The 13,131-nt window shown below is 41.7% G+C and overlaps 1 protein-coding gene across 6 annotated transcripts in view; it reads left to right on the top strand.

Moving 5' to 3' along the window:
• Positions 1 to 13,131, top strand: part of grid2 (glutamate receptor, ionotropic, delta 2) — a 560,240-nt gene that overhangs the window by 316,734 nt on the left and 230,375 nt on the right. The window lies entirely within an intron of this gene.

Below are 13,131 nucleotides of genomic sequence, written 5' to 3'. Positions count from 1 at the left end.
CGCATCAGTCTGCCTGTGTGTGTGCGTGCTGTCTCATTTTCCCCTGATTCTCTGTTTCTCTCTGTCTGTCTGCCCTCTCTCTTTCCGGTCCATTAACTCTAACATTAGACTGGAAACATCCTATGGCCTTTTTATAAAGTGCCACTCTGTTTCTACAGTCTCTTAGCTTCCTTCTGCAGAAATATCACTTTGCTGGTCTATAGGTGTGTTCATAACGTGTAGGTGTGTTTTGTGCATGTGGTCTGTGTTACATAGTTTGTGAGCCCAGCCTTTCTGGTTGCTTGGCTACAAGAAGTTAATATCATCATATCTTATTACCCAGCTGCCCCTTTGGAAGTAGGGTCCCAAACATAATCAACATCACATCAAGCTCATACCATGTCAGTTTACGCCATCATACCGCCAGAAGCCGGTATTGGTATCTGGTTTGCACTTCATAACCCTAGATTGACTGGCTGTCACTCTAAGGTCCCACTTTCTCCTCATGGTCCTGCTCCAACTTCTTTGTTCTGGCACTTTTAAATGTAATTGAACTCTAAGTCATTATACAGTGGTGTATACTGCTGCTGCTGCACTGCTCCTAATGGGCAGCATGTTGCATTTTGAATCACACCCCAATGAGTGATGTCAGAGCAGGTATTTTGCTAGCTAATGGAAAACACCAGCTGTGACATCACTCGTCGGTGGGTGGACAGAAGTCTAACACACTTAAGCCCATGGAGAGCAGTGTAATAGTTTCCTGCCTTAGGTGATTCAGGGTTGATCTAATCCGTATAGCCATAATGGGGCTTCATCTCACTCATTGTAGTCAATTAACACAATTAATGTGTGGTATGCATTGATCTCCAATGGAATATATCAGCAGTGGAATTGTTTTGCAATACACTCTGCAGGCTCAAGCTCAATCTTCCAAGGCATTAGAGCATTGCATTGGTGTATTGAATATGTGTTTGAACTGGTGAGCGCTACCAAGCAGTTTATATTGGATGAATATTGAGTAGTGGCTAATGTGGCCCTTCTGGAAGTGCTAGTACCACACTTTAGAAGTCAGTGTATTAAATACCATGGTTATAAAAAACCCTCTTGGAAAGAGTGAAAGAGATTGTCATCCAATGTGTAAATTAATGGGTAGATTACAAGTATACAGTAACACAGGTGACTATATTTTATATATATGACTATAGTACTATAGTCCTGCTCTATGTGTATATCATATTGTTGGCATAGCGTCTATTAACTTTTACCGTAACATATAAAGTACTTTGCAGTAACAACAATTGTCAAACTGACCCATGATGAATGTGTTAAAGATAAAATATTTTAAGAAATCATAGAGAGATTTTTAGCACATATCTACTTGAATATATTAGAGCTGCAACGATTATTGATTAATTTTCAACTATTAAATTAACCTCTAACTATTTTGAGAATCGATTAATCAGTTTGAGTAATATTTAAAGAAAAAAAAAAGTCAAAATTCTCTGATTCTACCTCCTTAAATATGAATATTTTCTGGTTTATTTACTCCTCTATGAAAGTAAACTGAATATCTTTGAGTTGTGGACAAAACAAGACATTTGAGGACGTCATCTTGGGCTTTGGGAAACATTGATCGACATTTTCACCATTTTATGACATTTTAGAGATCAAACAACTAATCAATGAATCGAGAAAATAATCAACAGATTAATCAACAATGAAAATGATCGTTAATTGCAGCCTTAGAATAAATAATGTGTGTGTGCTTGACTGCAATTTGTTTGAAAGTTATGCAGGATTTTGTATATTTTGAAATCTGTATCAACTGATGTGGGTCCTGGTTATTTTTCTCCTGCACCAAAGTTCTGCACAGCTCTGAAAGCCTCATTACACACCAGAAATTCAACTTATTTAAAGTTGCATGCAAATTAACAACAAATATATTCATGCCTGTTGGGAAAAGGCTCTGACCTTAACCTAACCCTGATCAAGACTGAAAGTAGGACCACCATTTTTCCCTTGCTTAACAACCTTCAGTGAACTGGTTTAAATCCAAAATTTGTCCCAAAATGGGGTATAGTTCACAAAATGTAGACTCCATACACACATACGTACGCATGGACACAAACACACACACACACACACACACACACACACACACACACATGCACGCACACACATGTTCTTACCCCACTTAAATCCCTCTATCCCCTCTGTGCTCTGTGACCACTGATTCAGCACATGGATCCTCTGGGTTTTGGCAGTGCTGTTCTCTCAGCCACAGAAGGCCCTTTAAAGATATCACCATTGTTCCCTAATGGCCTCACCCCCCTGTTCAAGGAGGGAAGGGAGAAAGAAAGAAAGAAAGAGAGCGCAAAAGAGACAGAGCGAGAAAGTGAGGTAGAGAGAAAGAGAGACAGAGATGGCCTTTTAAGATGATAGCAATGTTCCCAAAAGGCTTTGCCTCTGTACAAGGAGAGTTCTTTAGAGAACAGACAGTCGAGTGTGTCCTCTCAAATGAAGCAACGGTGCAACTGTCCCGGTCCCTATTTTCAGCTCTACTGGTGCGTTCCGGACACTGAGAACACATGTTTTCTCTCTATTATCTCTCTCTCTCCACTCATAGTTTATCTCTCTCCCTCCATCTCCCTTTCTTTTCTGTCATTCTTTTTCTGACTTCTACTCTGGTTTCTCTTTCACTTCTCTTCAGTCTGTCCTGTATTCACACTGCAAAACCGTATATATATATGTTAAAAACGTGATTGACACATTACTGTTACCTGCTGAGCGACCTTGCCCATAATCCAGTCAGAACCACAGCAACACTGGCCTCGTTGAGCAAATGTGGGAAGTACCACTTAGTGGTAATAACACTGTTGACATTAAGATGATTTGTTTTGTTTTGCTTTTAGCCAATGACAAGAGGGGCCTGAGGCACAATAGTAAAAGGTTATACTGAACGAAAGAGCCGTTTTAAAAGTGTGATGCTTGTTAGGTTGCCAGTGTTTTATTGTGAGAGAACAATAAAAAGTGCTGACATTTTGGACAAATGTGCTTTGTTTGATGAAAGTGAGTGAAAATGATAAAAGGCCTCTATACAACATTCAGAGCATTAATATAGCAGCAAACAAGTATTTGCTACGTTAAGATATAGTGGAGTAATGTCTACCTGAGCAGAGAATGAAGTCACTATCCCTCTGGGTGTGTTGTAATTTGAGTTTATCTGTGCCGGGTCGATCGCACATGCATTTTAGTGCATGTGAGTCTCTTTGTGGTGTCCGACTGGCTAGCCGCCGCTCTGCACTGCGCTCATACGGTGATTACCGCTGATAAACCGACCGACGGCGTTTTCGCGGAAGCATAGCACCCACCCTCCGGTTCCCCCCCCAGGTTAACACTGTTACCTCTGTCAGCACTCTTCATTCTATTAGCAGTGTTAGCTGCTAGCCACCGGCTCAGCCGTCGCCGTGTGGACAGCCCTTTGGAGGCAATCCCTCAATCATAGATTTGCTCTCAATTCTGTATAGAGAACATTTTAATATTATCAGTTGTAAACTTTTCACTATTAATTAAAGTTCTGCATATAGTTACGTGAGAAGCGTTGCCTCCACTGAAACAGTCTGTCTCTAGATTGGCTGTTTGGAATATAAATTAGTTAAATACATTCACATGGGATGCAGCTATTCACCTCTAAAAGATGATATTTGTCACATATTAACTATGGAGGTCAATGGGGCAACTATCTGAAATGTCAGCTAAATGCCTGTTTTGCATTGCCTGCATGCTTTGTGTATATTATTTTATAGAGTCTGTAGATAAACATATTTCACCAGAAGTTTATAAATTAGATCAACATGATAAACTGGTGCCCACCTCAAGAGGATACCATTCATAACAGGCCCTGTTTGTCATAATGCAGTCCATATAGTTTGATGCAGTGTCCTGGGTCTGTGCCATGGGCTGGAAGTGTGGGTTGGAGTTCCGGTTGTAACCCATTTCCATGGTTATTAAATTTGTCTCTGTCACCTTGCATAGTGCTGCCTAATGAAGCATGTTAATAGTTTTAAAACAAAAATCCATACCTTGAAATATACCTCCCTCCTATCTTTAAACTCCCTCCTAACAATTTGCTCATTAGTGAGTAATGGCCCAGAGGAGAACAATGGAAAACTCCTCTTTTTTCCTTCTTTTTTTCTCCCCATCACACATTGAAAAGTGTGAAAATGTGGACAACCACTGATCTTGTGGGTTCATTCAAAGAAGAAGAGTGTGTAACGGATCGTGCCTGCCGATGTTACAGTGAAGAGTGTCACCTTACCTTGTTGCATTCTCCCCCTTTGTAGAGGTGGAAAAGAAAAAAATATTTGACAGGGCAGATTCGGGTGAAACATTTAATGAGCGGAGAAAAGGGTAATAACAAAAGGAAGAGAACAAAATGAAAGAGAAAAAGAAAGAAATGGCACTGAATACAGAAATGCTTCGTGCATATAGGACAAGGTCTCTAATATGCTGTTGTTAAAGAAGAGATGGATGTAAAAAGCGGATTTGTGTCTTAAATGGATCACATGTAGACTTTTGAAGTGTGAAGACACTGATAAAATTGGAAATGTCAAGGTTTCACTTTAAGAAGACTCCTTGTAGGTGAAATCCCAGCATGCATTTGATCTCTCTGGGGGCTTCATATAGAAACACATCAAGCAGAGAACAGGAGAGTGCTTGGGGGGAGGATACTTCTGGGATTTTTCTTCTTCAAATGCCTTGACTTCCACTGGATGAAGAGATACTGAATATGACATGAAATGATGTATTGATCACTTTCCCTTACTACTTCAAAAAATGTATTAAAATTCACCTATTAAGGGCGGCTGGTTAGCTCAGTCGGTAGAGCGAGCGCCCATGTATGGCCAAGGCTCAGTCCTAGCAGCGGTGGACCCGGGTTCGAATCCGGCCTGTGGTCCTTTCTGCATGTCATTTCTCTCTCTCCCCCTTTCCAACACTCTATCCACTGTCCTATCAATAAATACTTAAAAATCACCCCAAAAAATAACTTTAAAAAAAATTTTTAAAAAAAAATTCACCTATTAAACATATTGGGAAATGTCTCTGATGGGTGGGACATGCAGTATTCATATACACGGTTTCCATTCTTATGGTTTAAGCATTGATAATCATAATATGTAAAATTATTAAGAAACAAACACAGAAGCTGAGCAATCCTATTTCTACCCATTATGTCACACAGACCATATTTTGCACAGAGGAAAAATAAATAAGGGTTTATGAGCCAATCCTATGCAAATCCACAGGCTTCATGGATGTTTATTTTGACCTTATGTAGAAGTGACATGCCATATCTGAATGATATGTGCACTGCAGGAGCCAAAATTGAGTGAGGGAGGAAAAATAAGAGAGAGGAGTGCATGAAGTCATTTTTAGATACAAGGGAAATAGAACAAGGAATGATGAGAGATGGATGCATAGATGGATATCTTTTTTTAACGATAGTGAAGCCCAGAGACGCCACAGGGGGGGAAGCTGGTGGGAGGTGAAAGAGGAGGTGAAAAATACATAAAAGCTGTGCCAAGAGAGACGTGGGAAAGTTGATGATAAAGGCAGATTCAGAGGAATGGAGGCAAACAGGTACACTCATGAGCCAAACACCAAAGGTCTACAAGCTTTATACTGGGAGGACATGACTTACTTTGTCTCCTCCAGAGTAAAATCGTTCAGAGTGCAAGAGAGAAAAGGAGATAAAAGAGAGTGCGAATATATAAGGGAAAACAGAAACAGCAAAGCAGAGAGGGGATAGGGACAGAGATCTAAAGGCATAGCAGATTTGGTAGGGCAGAGTAAAAGGCAGTCAGGAAAGCAGATAAGCAGAAAAACAACTGGAACGGGTGTGAAACCTTTTACAAAAATGTGACCCCAGAGTGGTAGTTTATGTCCTTGGAGGACACTGGAGGTGAAATGTCTGAGGGGGCAGAGAGGGAGAGAGAGAGAGTGAGGCAAACTAAAGCAAAGCAGAGAGAGTGTTGACAGTCCAACAGCATTCAATGGAGGTACGGCAGACTGCTCGAAGACATTTTTATAGGACAAAACCTAACAAGCTAAAAGTTTTTCCAGATAGCCAGACAGGTGAAATTCTCAAGTTTGGGGTTTTGGTAAACCTCATACATAATTCGCTGTCTGGGCAGAGAGAGGGCAGCCACCCATAAATGAAAGGAATGAAGGAAAGGAGTTATGTCTCACTTTTATCCACAGTATTTTTGCCATAATTTTGATATACCATATCATCATAGTCATGCTAAAACTCAGCATTTAAATATGGATGGAGCCTGAAATGGAAAGCAGCCGGTTCCTCGTAAGCCTAAGCCCGGAGAATTAAATCATGCTTATGGGCTTTAGGGCTTAGTATGCTTTAGGGCGTGGCCTTGTGACCTTGTGATTTAACAGGTTGCTACCACGGTGTTGTCTGGTTTGGGAGTTGTCCTTGTTTTCGTCTCAGAACTTTAACCCTTTCACAGTGTGTTTTCATGAAAGGTAACTGTAACATTTTGTTTGCCTAAAAACGTCTTATTCAGTGTTAAGTTGTACTTGGCTCCACCTTCTCCGGTCACTTTTGGTTGCAAAAAACCAAGACGGCGACGGCCAAAAAACAACATAGCGACGGACAAAATTCTGAACTCAAGGCTCCAAAACTGCAGTCCCCAAACCAGTGGGTGACGTCACGGTGACGTCCACTTCTTATATACAGTCTATTGTATTCACTGGACATTGCTGATTTGTGTTCCAGTTGCAGCACGGCTTCGTCTTTTTTGTAGTTCCATCGTCTCCAAATTGTTTTGTCAGAGGGGAATGCTTTATAGATATGGACATTGGAACCAGAATACAACACATCCAGTGGTCACTTGGGGGTTATAATCCCACAGCACTTGTTTTGGAGGAAAATGGGCTTGTGACTAAAATACTTTAGTCCAATTGAGTGATAACCATCAAGTAGTTTGTGCAGTTTAGACAATGTCAAAGCAGCTCAGGGCATAGGAAGGTCAAGATCAAAATAGGTCATACAAGTAGGAAGAAAAAGAAAGAAAGAAGGGAGCCCAGAGAAGTAGAGAGACACTTAAGGTATGTGAAAGTCAGAGAAGAGGGTATGTGGGGTGTGGGCAGGGGAGGACTAAAAGCTGGAGAAGATTTGGGGAGATAGGGAAGGTGATGCACACCTAAAAGGTGCCAAGCCTTTTATAGAGTGTTGGTTTTTTACAAGTGTTGGTTAAGCTCTCTATGGGGACTCTGGGAATGCGAAGCCCGGGGCTTTGAAAGAAAAAAGAGTGGAAGAGAAGGAGGGAAATAAAGCAAACGAGTGGTGGACGGAGATAGGCACTTAGATCTAAAGGAATAGACAATTTAGAGAGCAATAGGCAGTCGGGAAGACTACCGATGCTACAGGGCCTAAAGCATTTTATTTCCTATACGGAGGTAAACTTCCCAAGTTTAAGTTCAGATCCCTAGAGCCGGGTACTTGAACATTTTCAGCCACAACTCCAGCTGATGATTTAATTCTCCGGGCTTAGGCTTACGAGAAACAGGCTGCTTTCCATTTCAGGCTCAATCCATATTTTAAGAACCACTGCCTTTGAGCCATACAACAGTGAAATGCCTGGGGCAGGGATAAGGATAGCCAGAGGTAAAGGCTGAGGGGAAAGACAAAGCAAAGAGATAAGGATGTTGGTCTAACAGCAGAACACGGAGGGGATAGCATGAAAGGCAGTTGCATAAAAAAGCATCTCTATTGAAACTGATAATCTTCTCCTCCTTTCCATAATGCCTGCCTGAAAATGACGTTTAGTGGTTCCTTTAAAATGTAATTTTTTTTTCAGTTGATCTGGATCAATAAATCCTAATTGCATCCACTGTTATTCAATGTTGTAACACAGTAATAAATAATAGTAAAATAATGACATATAAAGTTCTAGGGGGTGACTATTTTGGTTAAATGTTAAATTTACCTGTTAGTGATGAGAAGACCAGTTCTTTTAAGGTCCGTGTCGTTCACCCGCCACTAGTGAACTGACTCATGCGTGACTGTTTTGGCTCACCTACAACAACAACAGGACTCGTTCTTCAGCTCAGGTGGTGTGTGCTGAACAAGAGTCGCGCTGAACAAGAGTCTGGAGCAGTGGCTCTCAGAAGTTAACCTTGCTCTTATGCACAACTGCGCGTGCACCATACAGAAGCAGGATTTTGGATTCACACCTGCTTGCGAATCAAATGAACTCGTTCCTCGTTAAGAGCTGTTCAAAAAGAACGATTCATTCGCAAATCTAACATCACTATTTCCTGTCAGGGAAATAGACTGCAACTCCTTGTGGAAAAAATAGTGACTTTTCATTTTATAGCTGAAATGTGTTACTCCATGCCAATATTTTGACATTACTGACAGAATACCTTACACAAGTAGAAAAAACACAGTTATAAAACCCTTCAATGTACTACTATCTATTGAAATGATGTTTTTACTCTGCTACCCACTTTGGCTTCGACCCAAGTTGCCATGTAAAACATCACTCCGACATTAAATGGATAGAAAAGTCATGCAAGGTCACACTTACCTTACCCTACTCTACTCCTCCTTCAGCTTGCCTTGCCACTTTCGCGAAACTAATATATGTCAGCATGGATTCCATGGCAGCAAAACACTCTCCTTCTGATATGGACAATGGGCGATCAAGCTTTATTCTCTGCTGGAGAACAAGCACCAGTCATTGGGAAAACTTGGTAGCTCTGGTAGTCGAGCTGTTGCAATGAATGGGTGAATGGATGTGCAGTCCCTCTTTCCAAAGTCACGACAAGTTATGCTTGGATATTCCCCAATAGCGTTCCAACAAAAGTTACATGCCCAGGCTTTAAATGCCTCAGGCAGAGATAGGAAGGTTGAAACAGAGCAGAAGGGCGGGAAGGAGAAAGGCCTGAAACTGTAAAGTCAGATGCAGAGTAAAAATGCACAAACCTAAAGTTTGGTATTTTCTTTACTATTCGATGGTGGGGAAGATTCATAAGTCAAGCAGAGGGAGGGAGAGAGGGTGAAGAGGGGAGCAGGCAGGCTCTGACAGACAACCAGGGAGTTACATAGGCTGAATCTCATTTGCAGATGTTTGATGTTTACCCCTGACTCCACACTCAGGGGAGTCTCCTCTAATACCGGATGCGTTAACACCTCCTTTTGGACTGTTGGTCCATTTTATTTCTTCACGGTGCAAAGTTCATATCAATGTTTTCTGCTTTGCTATCCTCCCTCTAAAGGGATGCTCTCAGTGCAGACTCCAACAACTGCTTTATGGTTTTACACTAAAACCATGTGCATTGTCTTGACCAGTGATTATATCAACAGAAGAGTCTGATCTTAATCTTTGCTTCTATAGCTTATTTTGGTAATATTTTTCATGCAGTGCATAAACAAATCACTTAACTGACAAATTGCAAACACATATCTTATCATTAACAATTTGTAAAGGACAAAATAGGGCATTAAGACTAAGTGCCCGATTTTTTTAACGATCTATAGCGAATGGTCTAAAGTTCATGACGCACGTTGCTATTTAAAAGGCGGATTCGGCAAATTGGAGAAGCGAGACGGTTTCTGCTGAGGAAACGGATCTGCTCGTGCGTGAAGTAAAAGTGAGCGAGCAGATGTATGTGATGCTTGGCCAGTGGACCCCCTGCCTCTGGCGTCTCCCAATCCTCTGTCCCATCAACAACTCCATTTGACTGCATATGAGCAAATGCACCGATAACCTATTTAACCGGTGCAAGTGGCACGGGGAGCAAAATTCAATATATGATAATAAGCACTAGGCTAAATATGATAAACATGTATTGATAAATAATGAAAACTTTATTGCTTTCCGATGCAACCCATGTGGGGCTCGGACCGGCTGAGCGGAATCCTCCGGAGATGCATTACGCACGGGCTTGCAGCCGGCCACTGCACTATTGTGAACCCGCTTGTGTAGAAGCATCTTGCTATCTGAATAATGCACCCTTTAAATAGCATTAAAATACTGCGCCAGACTTTAGACAAAGTTTTTGTAGGTCAATGGCGCAATCACTTTATGCTGCCTCAGGATAGCAATGCGCCAACAAAGCACCTTCAAGGTACTTACACAACGTGGGTGCTTGGCGTGAAAATGACAACTGCGTCGGTCTGAAACTTGCGATAACAGTTGCGCTGCGCTGTGTGCCACTTTGCGCCGGGTGTAAGATAGGGCCCTAAGACTACTTTGATAAGCTAAGGGAAGGTCCATGGTCATTGCGAATTTTACGGGATGAAGGCTTGGTTATAAATCACTTTCACAGTTAAAAGGACTGACTGTTGGTATGATGCAAACACAGGTCTCCAGTGTGGAATTGACGGACATTACACATGACACAAAGCTCGCCTTTGGAAAAAAACAGCTTGGACTTTACACACTCTCAAAATGAGATTCAGCCCCGGAGAACACAAAGCAAACAAGGGAAACGGAGGGAGGTTTCAGATGAAAAGCCAAGGGAAGAGAGAGGATTGAGGGGAAAGCAAGCAGGGGAGAAAAGGAGTGGGGGTGTCTGAACACAGACAGAGTACCACTGAGCTGGTCGGTACATGCAGGTGAAATCCCTGCATGCTGTTGGCTGCTACACTACATTAACTCTAGCTTTCACTTTGAGCCGGGGACTTGGAGGATAGATGGGATAGAGGGGAAAGAAGGGAGGCCTGACGAATGGGCGGAAAGGGACACACACAGAACCATACCATACAAACATCAACCTTGTTCTATAAGGAATTATGGAAACCATTCCAGTTGATGAAGTGTTCTTTGCAAAATGCCTTTTCAGTTCCGCTTCCACAATATAACACTTGAAAAGCAATAATCCACAGTGGCATATCGGAAGGTGGGAGAAGGTAACCAATGGAGACATGGCTGGAGCTCTATTGTACGTAAGGTGTCATGCCATTTAAATCCTTATGTTCTTCATTATGAAAGGTAACAAAGAGGAATATTGCTAAATAAACTTGACAATCAACATTTCAGTACACAGTATGGATACATTTGAAGAAAACTAGCCCAATTGGGTTCTCTAAATTTAAAACAAAAGTATGTGAAGTGACATGGTGTACAAAACCTGAAGTGACTCAGGGTCATATAGACACTCTGAAAGTTTTTCTTTTAAATGTTGCAAAAAACACTTTTGCGGCAGGGAATAGCATGGCAGCAGTAGTACAGTCATCACTATTAGAGGAGGATGAAGAGGTGTGGGACTGTGGGGATGCGCAGTGTGTCTTTACATGGGTGAATTGGGAGGAGTGGTACAGTAAGGTGACCGCTTGGGGAAAAAACTGGTGAGGTGATGGGTGATCATGGTGTTAATGGACCGGTACTGTCTCCCGGAGGAATGTTTTTCAAACAGATGGTTGCCTGGGTGGGCAAGGTCGGTGGCAATTTTACCCGTCTTTTTATCCGCTACGGTGTCCTGAAGTTCCTTGATGGAAAGCAGCTGACGGCCAATGATCCGCTCAGCAGTGGGGCGTACGTGCTCAAGCGTTGTCGTTTGAACGGCAGGAGGCAGGAACTCAACCAAACTCTGATGGGGGGAATTAGGATGCTTTTGACTATTAATGTGTAAAATTGGACCAGAATATGTCCACATTTGAAAGTCAATTACTTTTTTTTTTTTTTTCCTTGTGGCGGTCATAAAACATTCCAATACTGAATATATCTCACACCGTAGTAGCTGAGCTCTTTCATTGCCAAGGATCACCTGAGTGTGGATATCTATTGTAGTTAATTATTCTATTGTTTTGCACTTGTAAATGTGAATGTAATTGGGGCTTGGTGGTTGTTAAAGGAACCTTGTGTAACATTTTGGGGGATCTATTAGTAGAAATGGAATATAATATTCATAGCTATGTTTTCATTAGTATATAATCATCTGAAACTAAGAATTGTTGTGTTTTCGTTAGCCTAGAATGAGACGTTTATATGTAAATAGGGAGCTGGTCCTCTTCACGGAGTCCGTCATGTTGCTCCGCCATGTTTCTACAGTAGCCCAAAACAGCCAAACCAAACACTGGCTCTGAAGAGAGCCTTTTGAGTCTTTAAGTTACCTGAAGGCCACCGTAGTTCTCCGACACGCTTGTGAAACTGCGATAAAGTGAGCCGTAGATTGCAAAACCGTGGTACTGCCAGCCACCGTCTGACTTCCGTTGCTCCTGAAGTAGTGTTATTATGGTAAAGATTGCCTCTGAGCGAGACGTCCGGCGTTACCACGGTTTTGCACTCGGCGGCTCACATTACCGCAGTCTTGTAAAGGGAGGAGCAAGTGGAGGGGTACTCAGTTGGTTGCAATCTGCAACCACACCACTAGACGTCGTCAAATCCTCAGACCGTTCCTTTAAGTTAGTCTTAAATGATTGTTTATAGCTTATATACATCTTAGTATGTCTCACATTACCCATAACCAAGTCAAATATCATGGCTTGTACAAGATATTTTCAAATACATGTTTTAAGTGTTTAATATAGTGAGCTGGCTGAGCTGTATGGAGTGAGACAGTTGGGTTTGTTTTTTAAGCTCCTTCACAGAGTGGAGCAAGGCGAATGTATTAGACAGACTGTACAACCTGGACTTTAAGCCAGTGTGGAGAAAGGATTGATGAGTGCAAATAAAGCCAGAGCGACCCTCTAGTCTGTCAGCAGGTAAGTAGACAGATAGAGAGAATGGCTGACAGGTGCACTAGCAGGTGCAAGGCGGCAAATAGGCCTATAATACAGCCACTAAAATAGACAGACATGTAATAAAACAAAGACAACGTTTACAGACACACACACACACACGCCAATTGATCAACACATATTGGTGAAAACTGGAGTGGCACAAATTATTTTGTAATGTAAAACAAAAATAGGAACAAGCATAACAATAAGCAACCGAGTATTCTGCTCTTTGGGTTCTCTACATTATTTAATTTATTCTTTCTCTGTTGACAAAAGCTTTCTGATTCTGTTGATTTACAAAGCTTTCTTAGCATAGCGAACATAAATCAGACAGACTGTGTATGTCTGAGACGGTGTAAAGTGTTTATGTAGCTTGGCGCCATTGATTATGAATGGCAGTGGCT

The sequence above is a fragment of the Sebastes umbrosus genome, chromosome 8 (assembly GCF_015220745.1).
Source record: "Sebastes umbrosus isolate fSebUmb1 chromosome 8, fSebUmb1.pri, whole genome shotgun sequence".
In the NCBI taxonomy this organism is placed as follows: domain Eukaryota; kingdom Metazoa; phylum Chordata; class Actinopteri; order Perciformes; family Sebastidae; genus Sebastes; species Sebastes umbrosus.
This window is presented reverse-complemented; position numbering and strand designations above follow the sequence as displayed.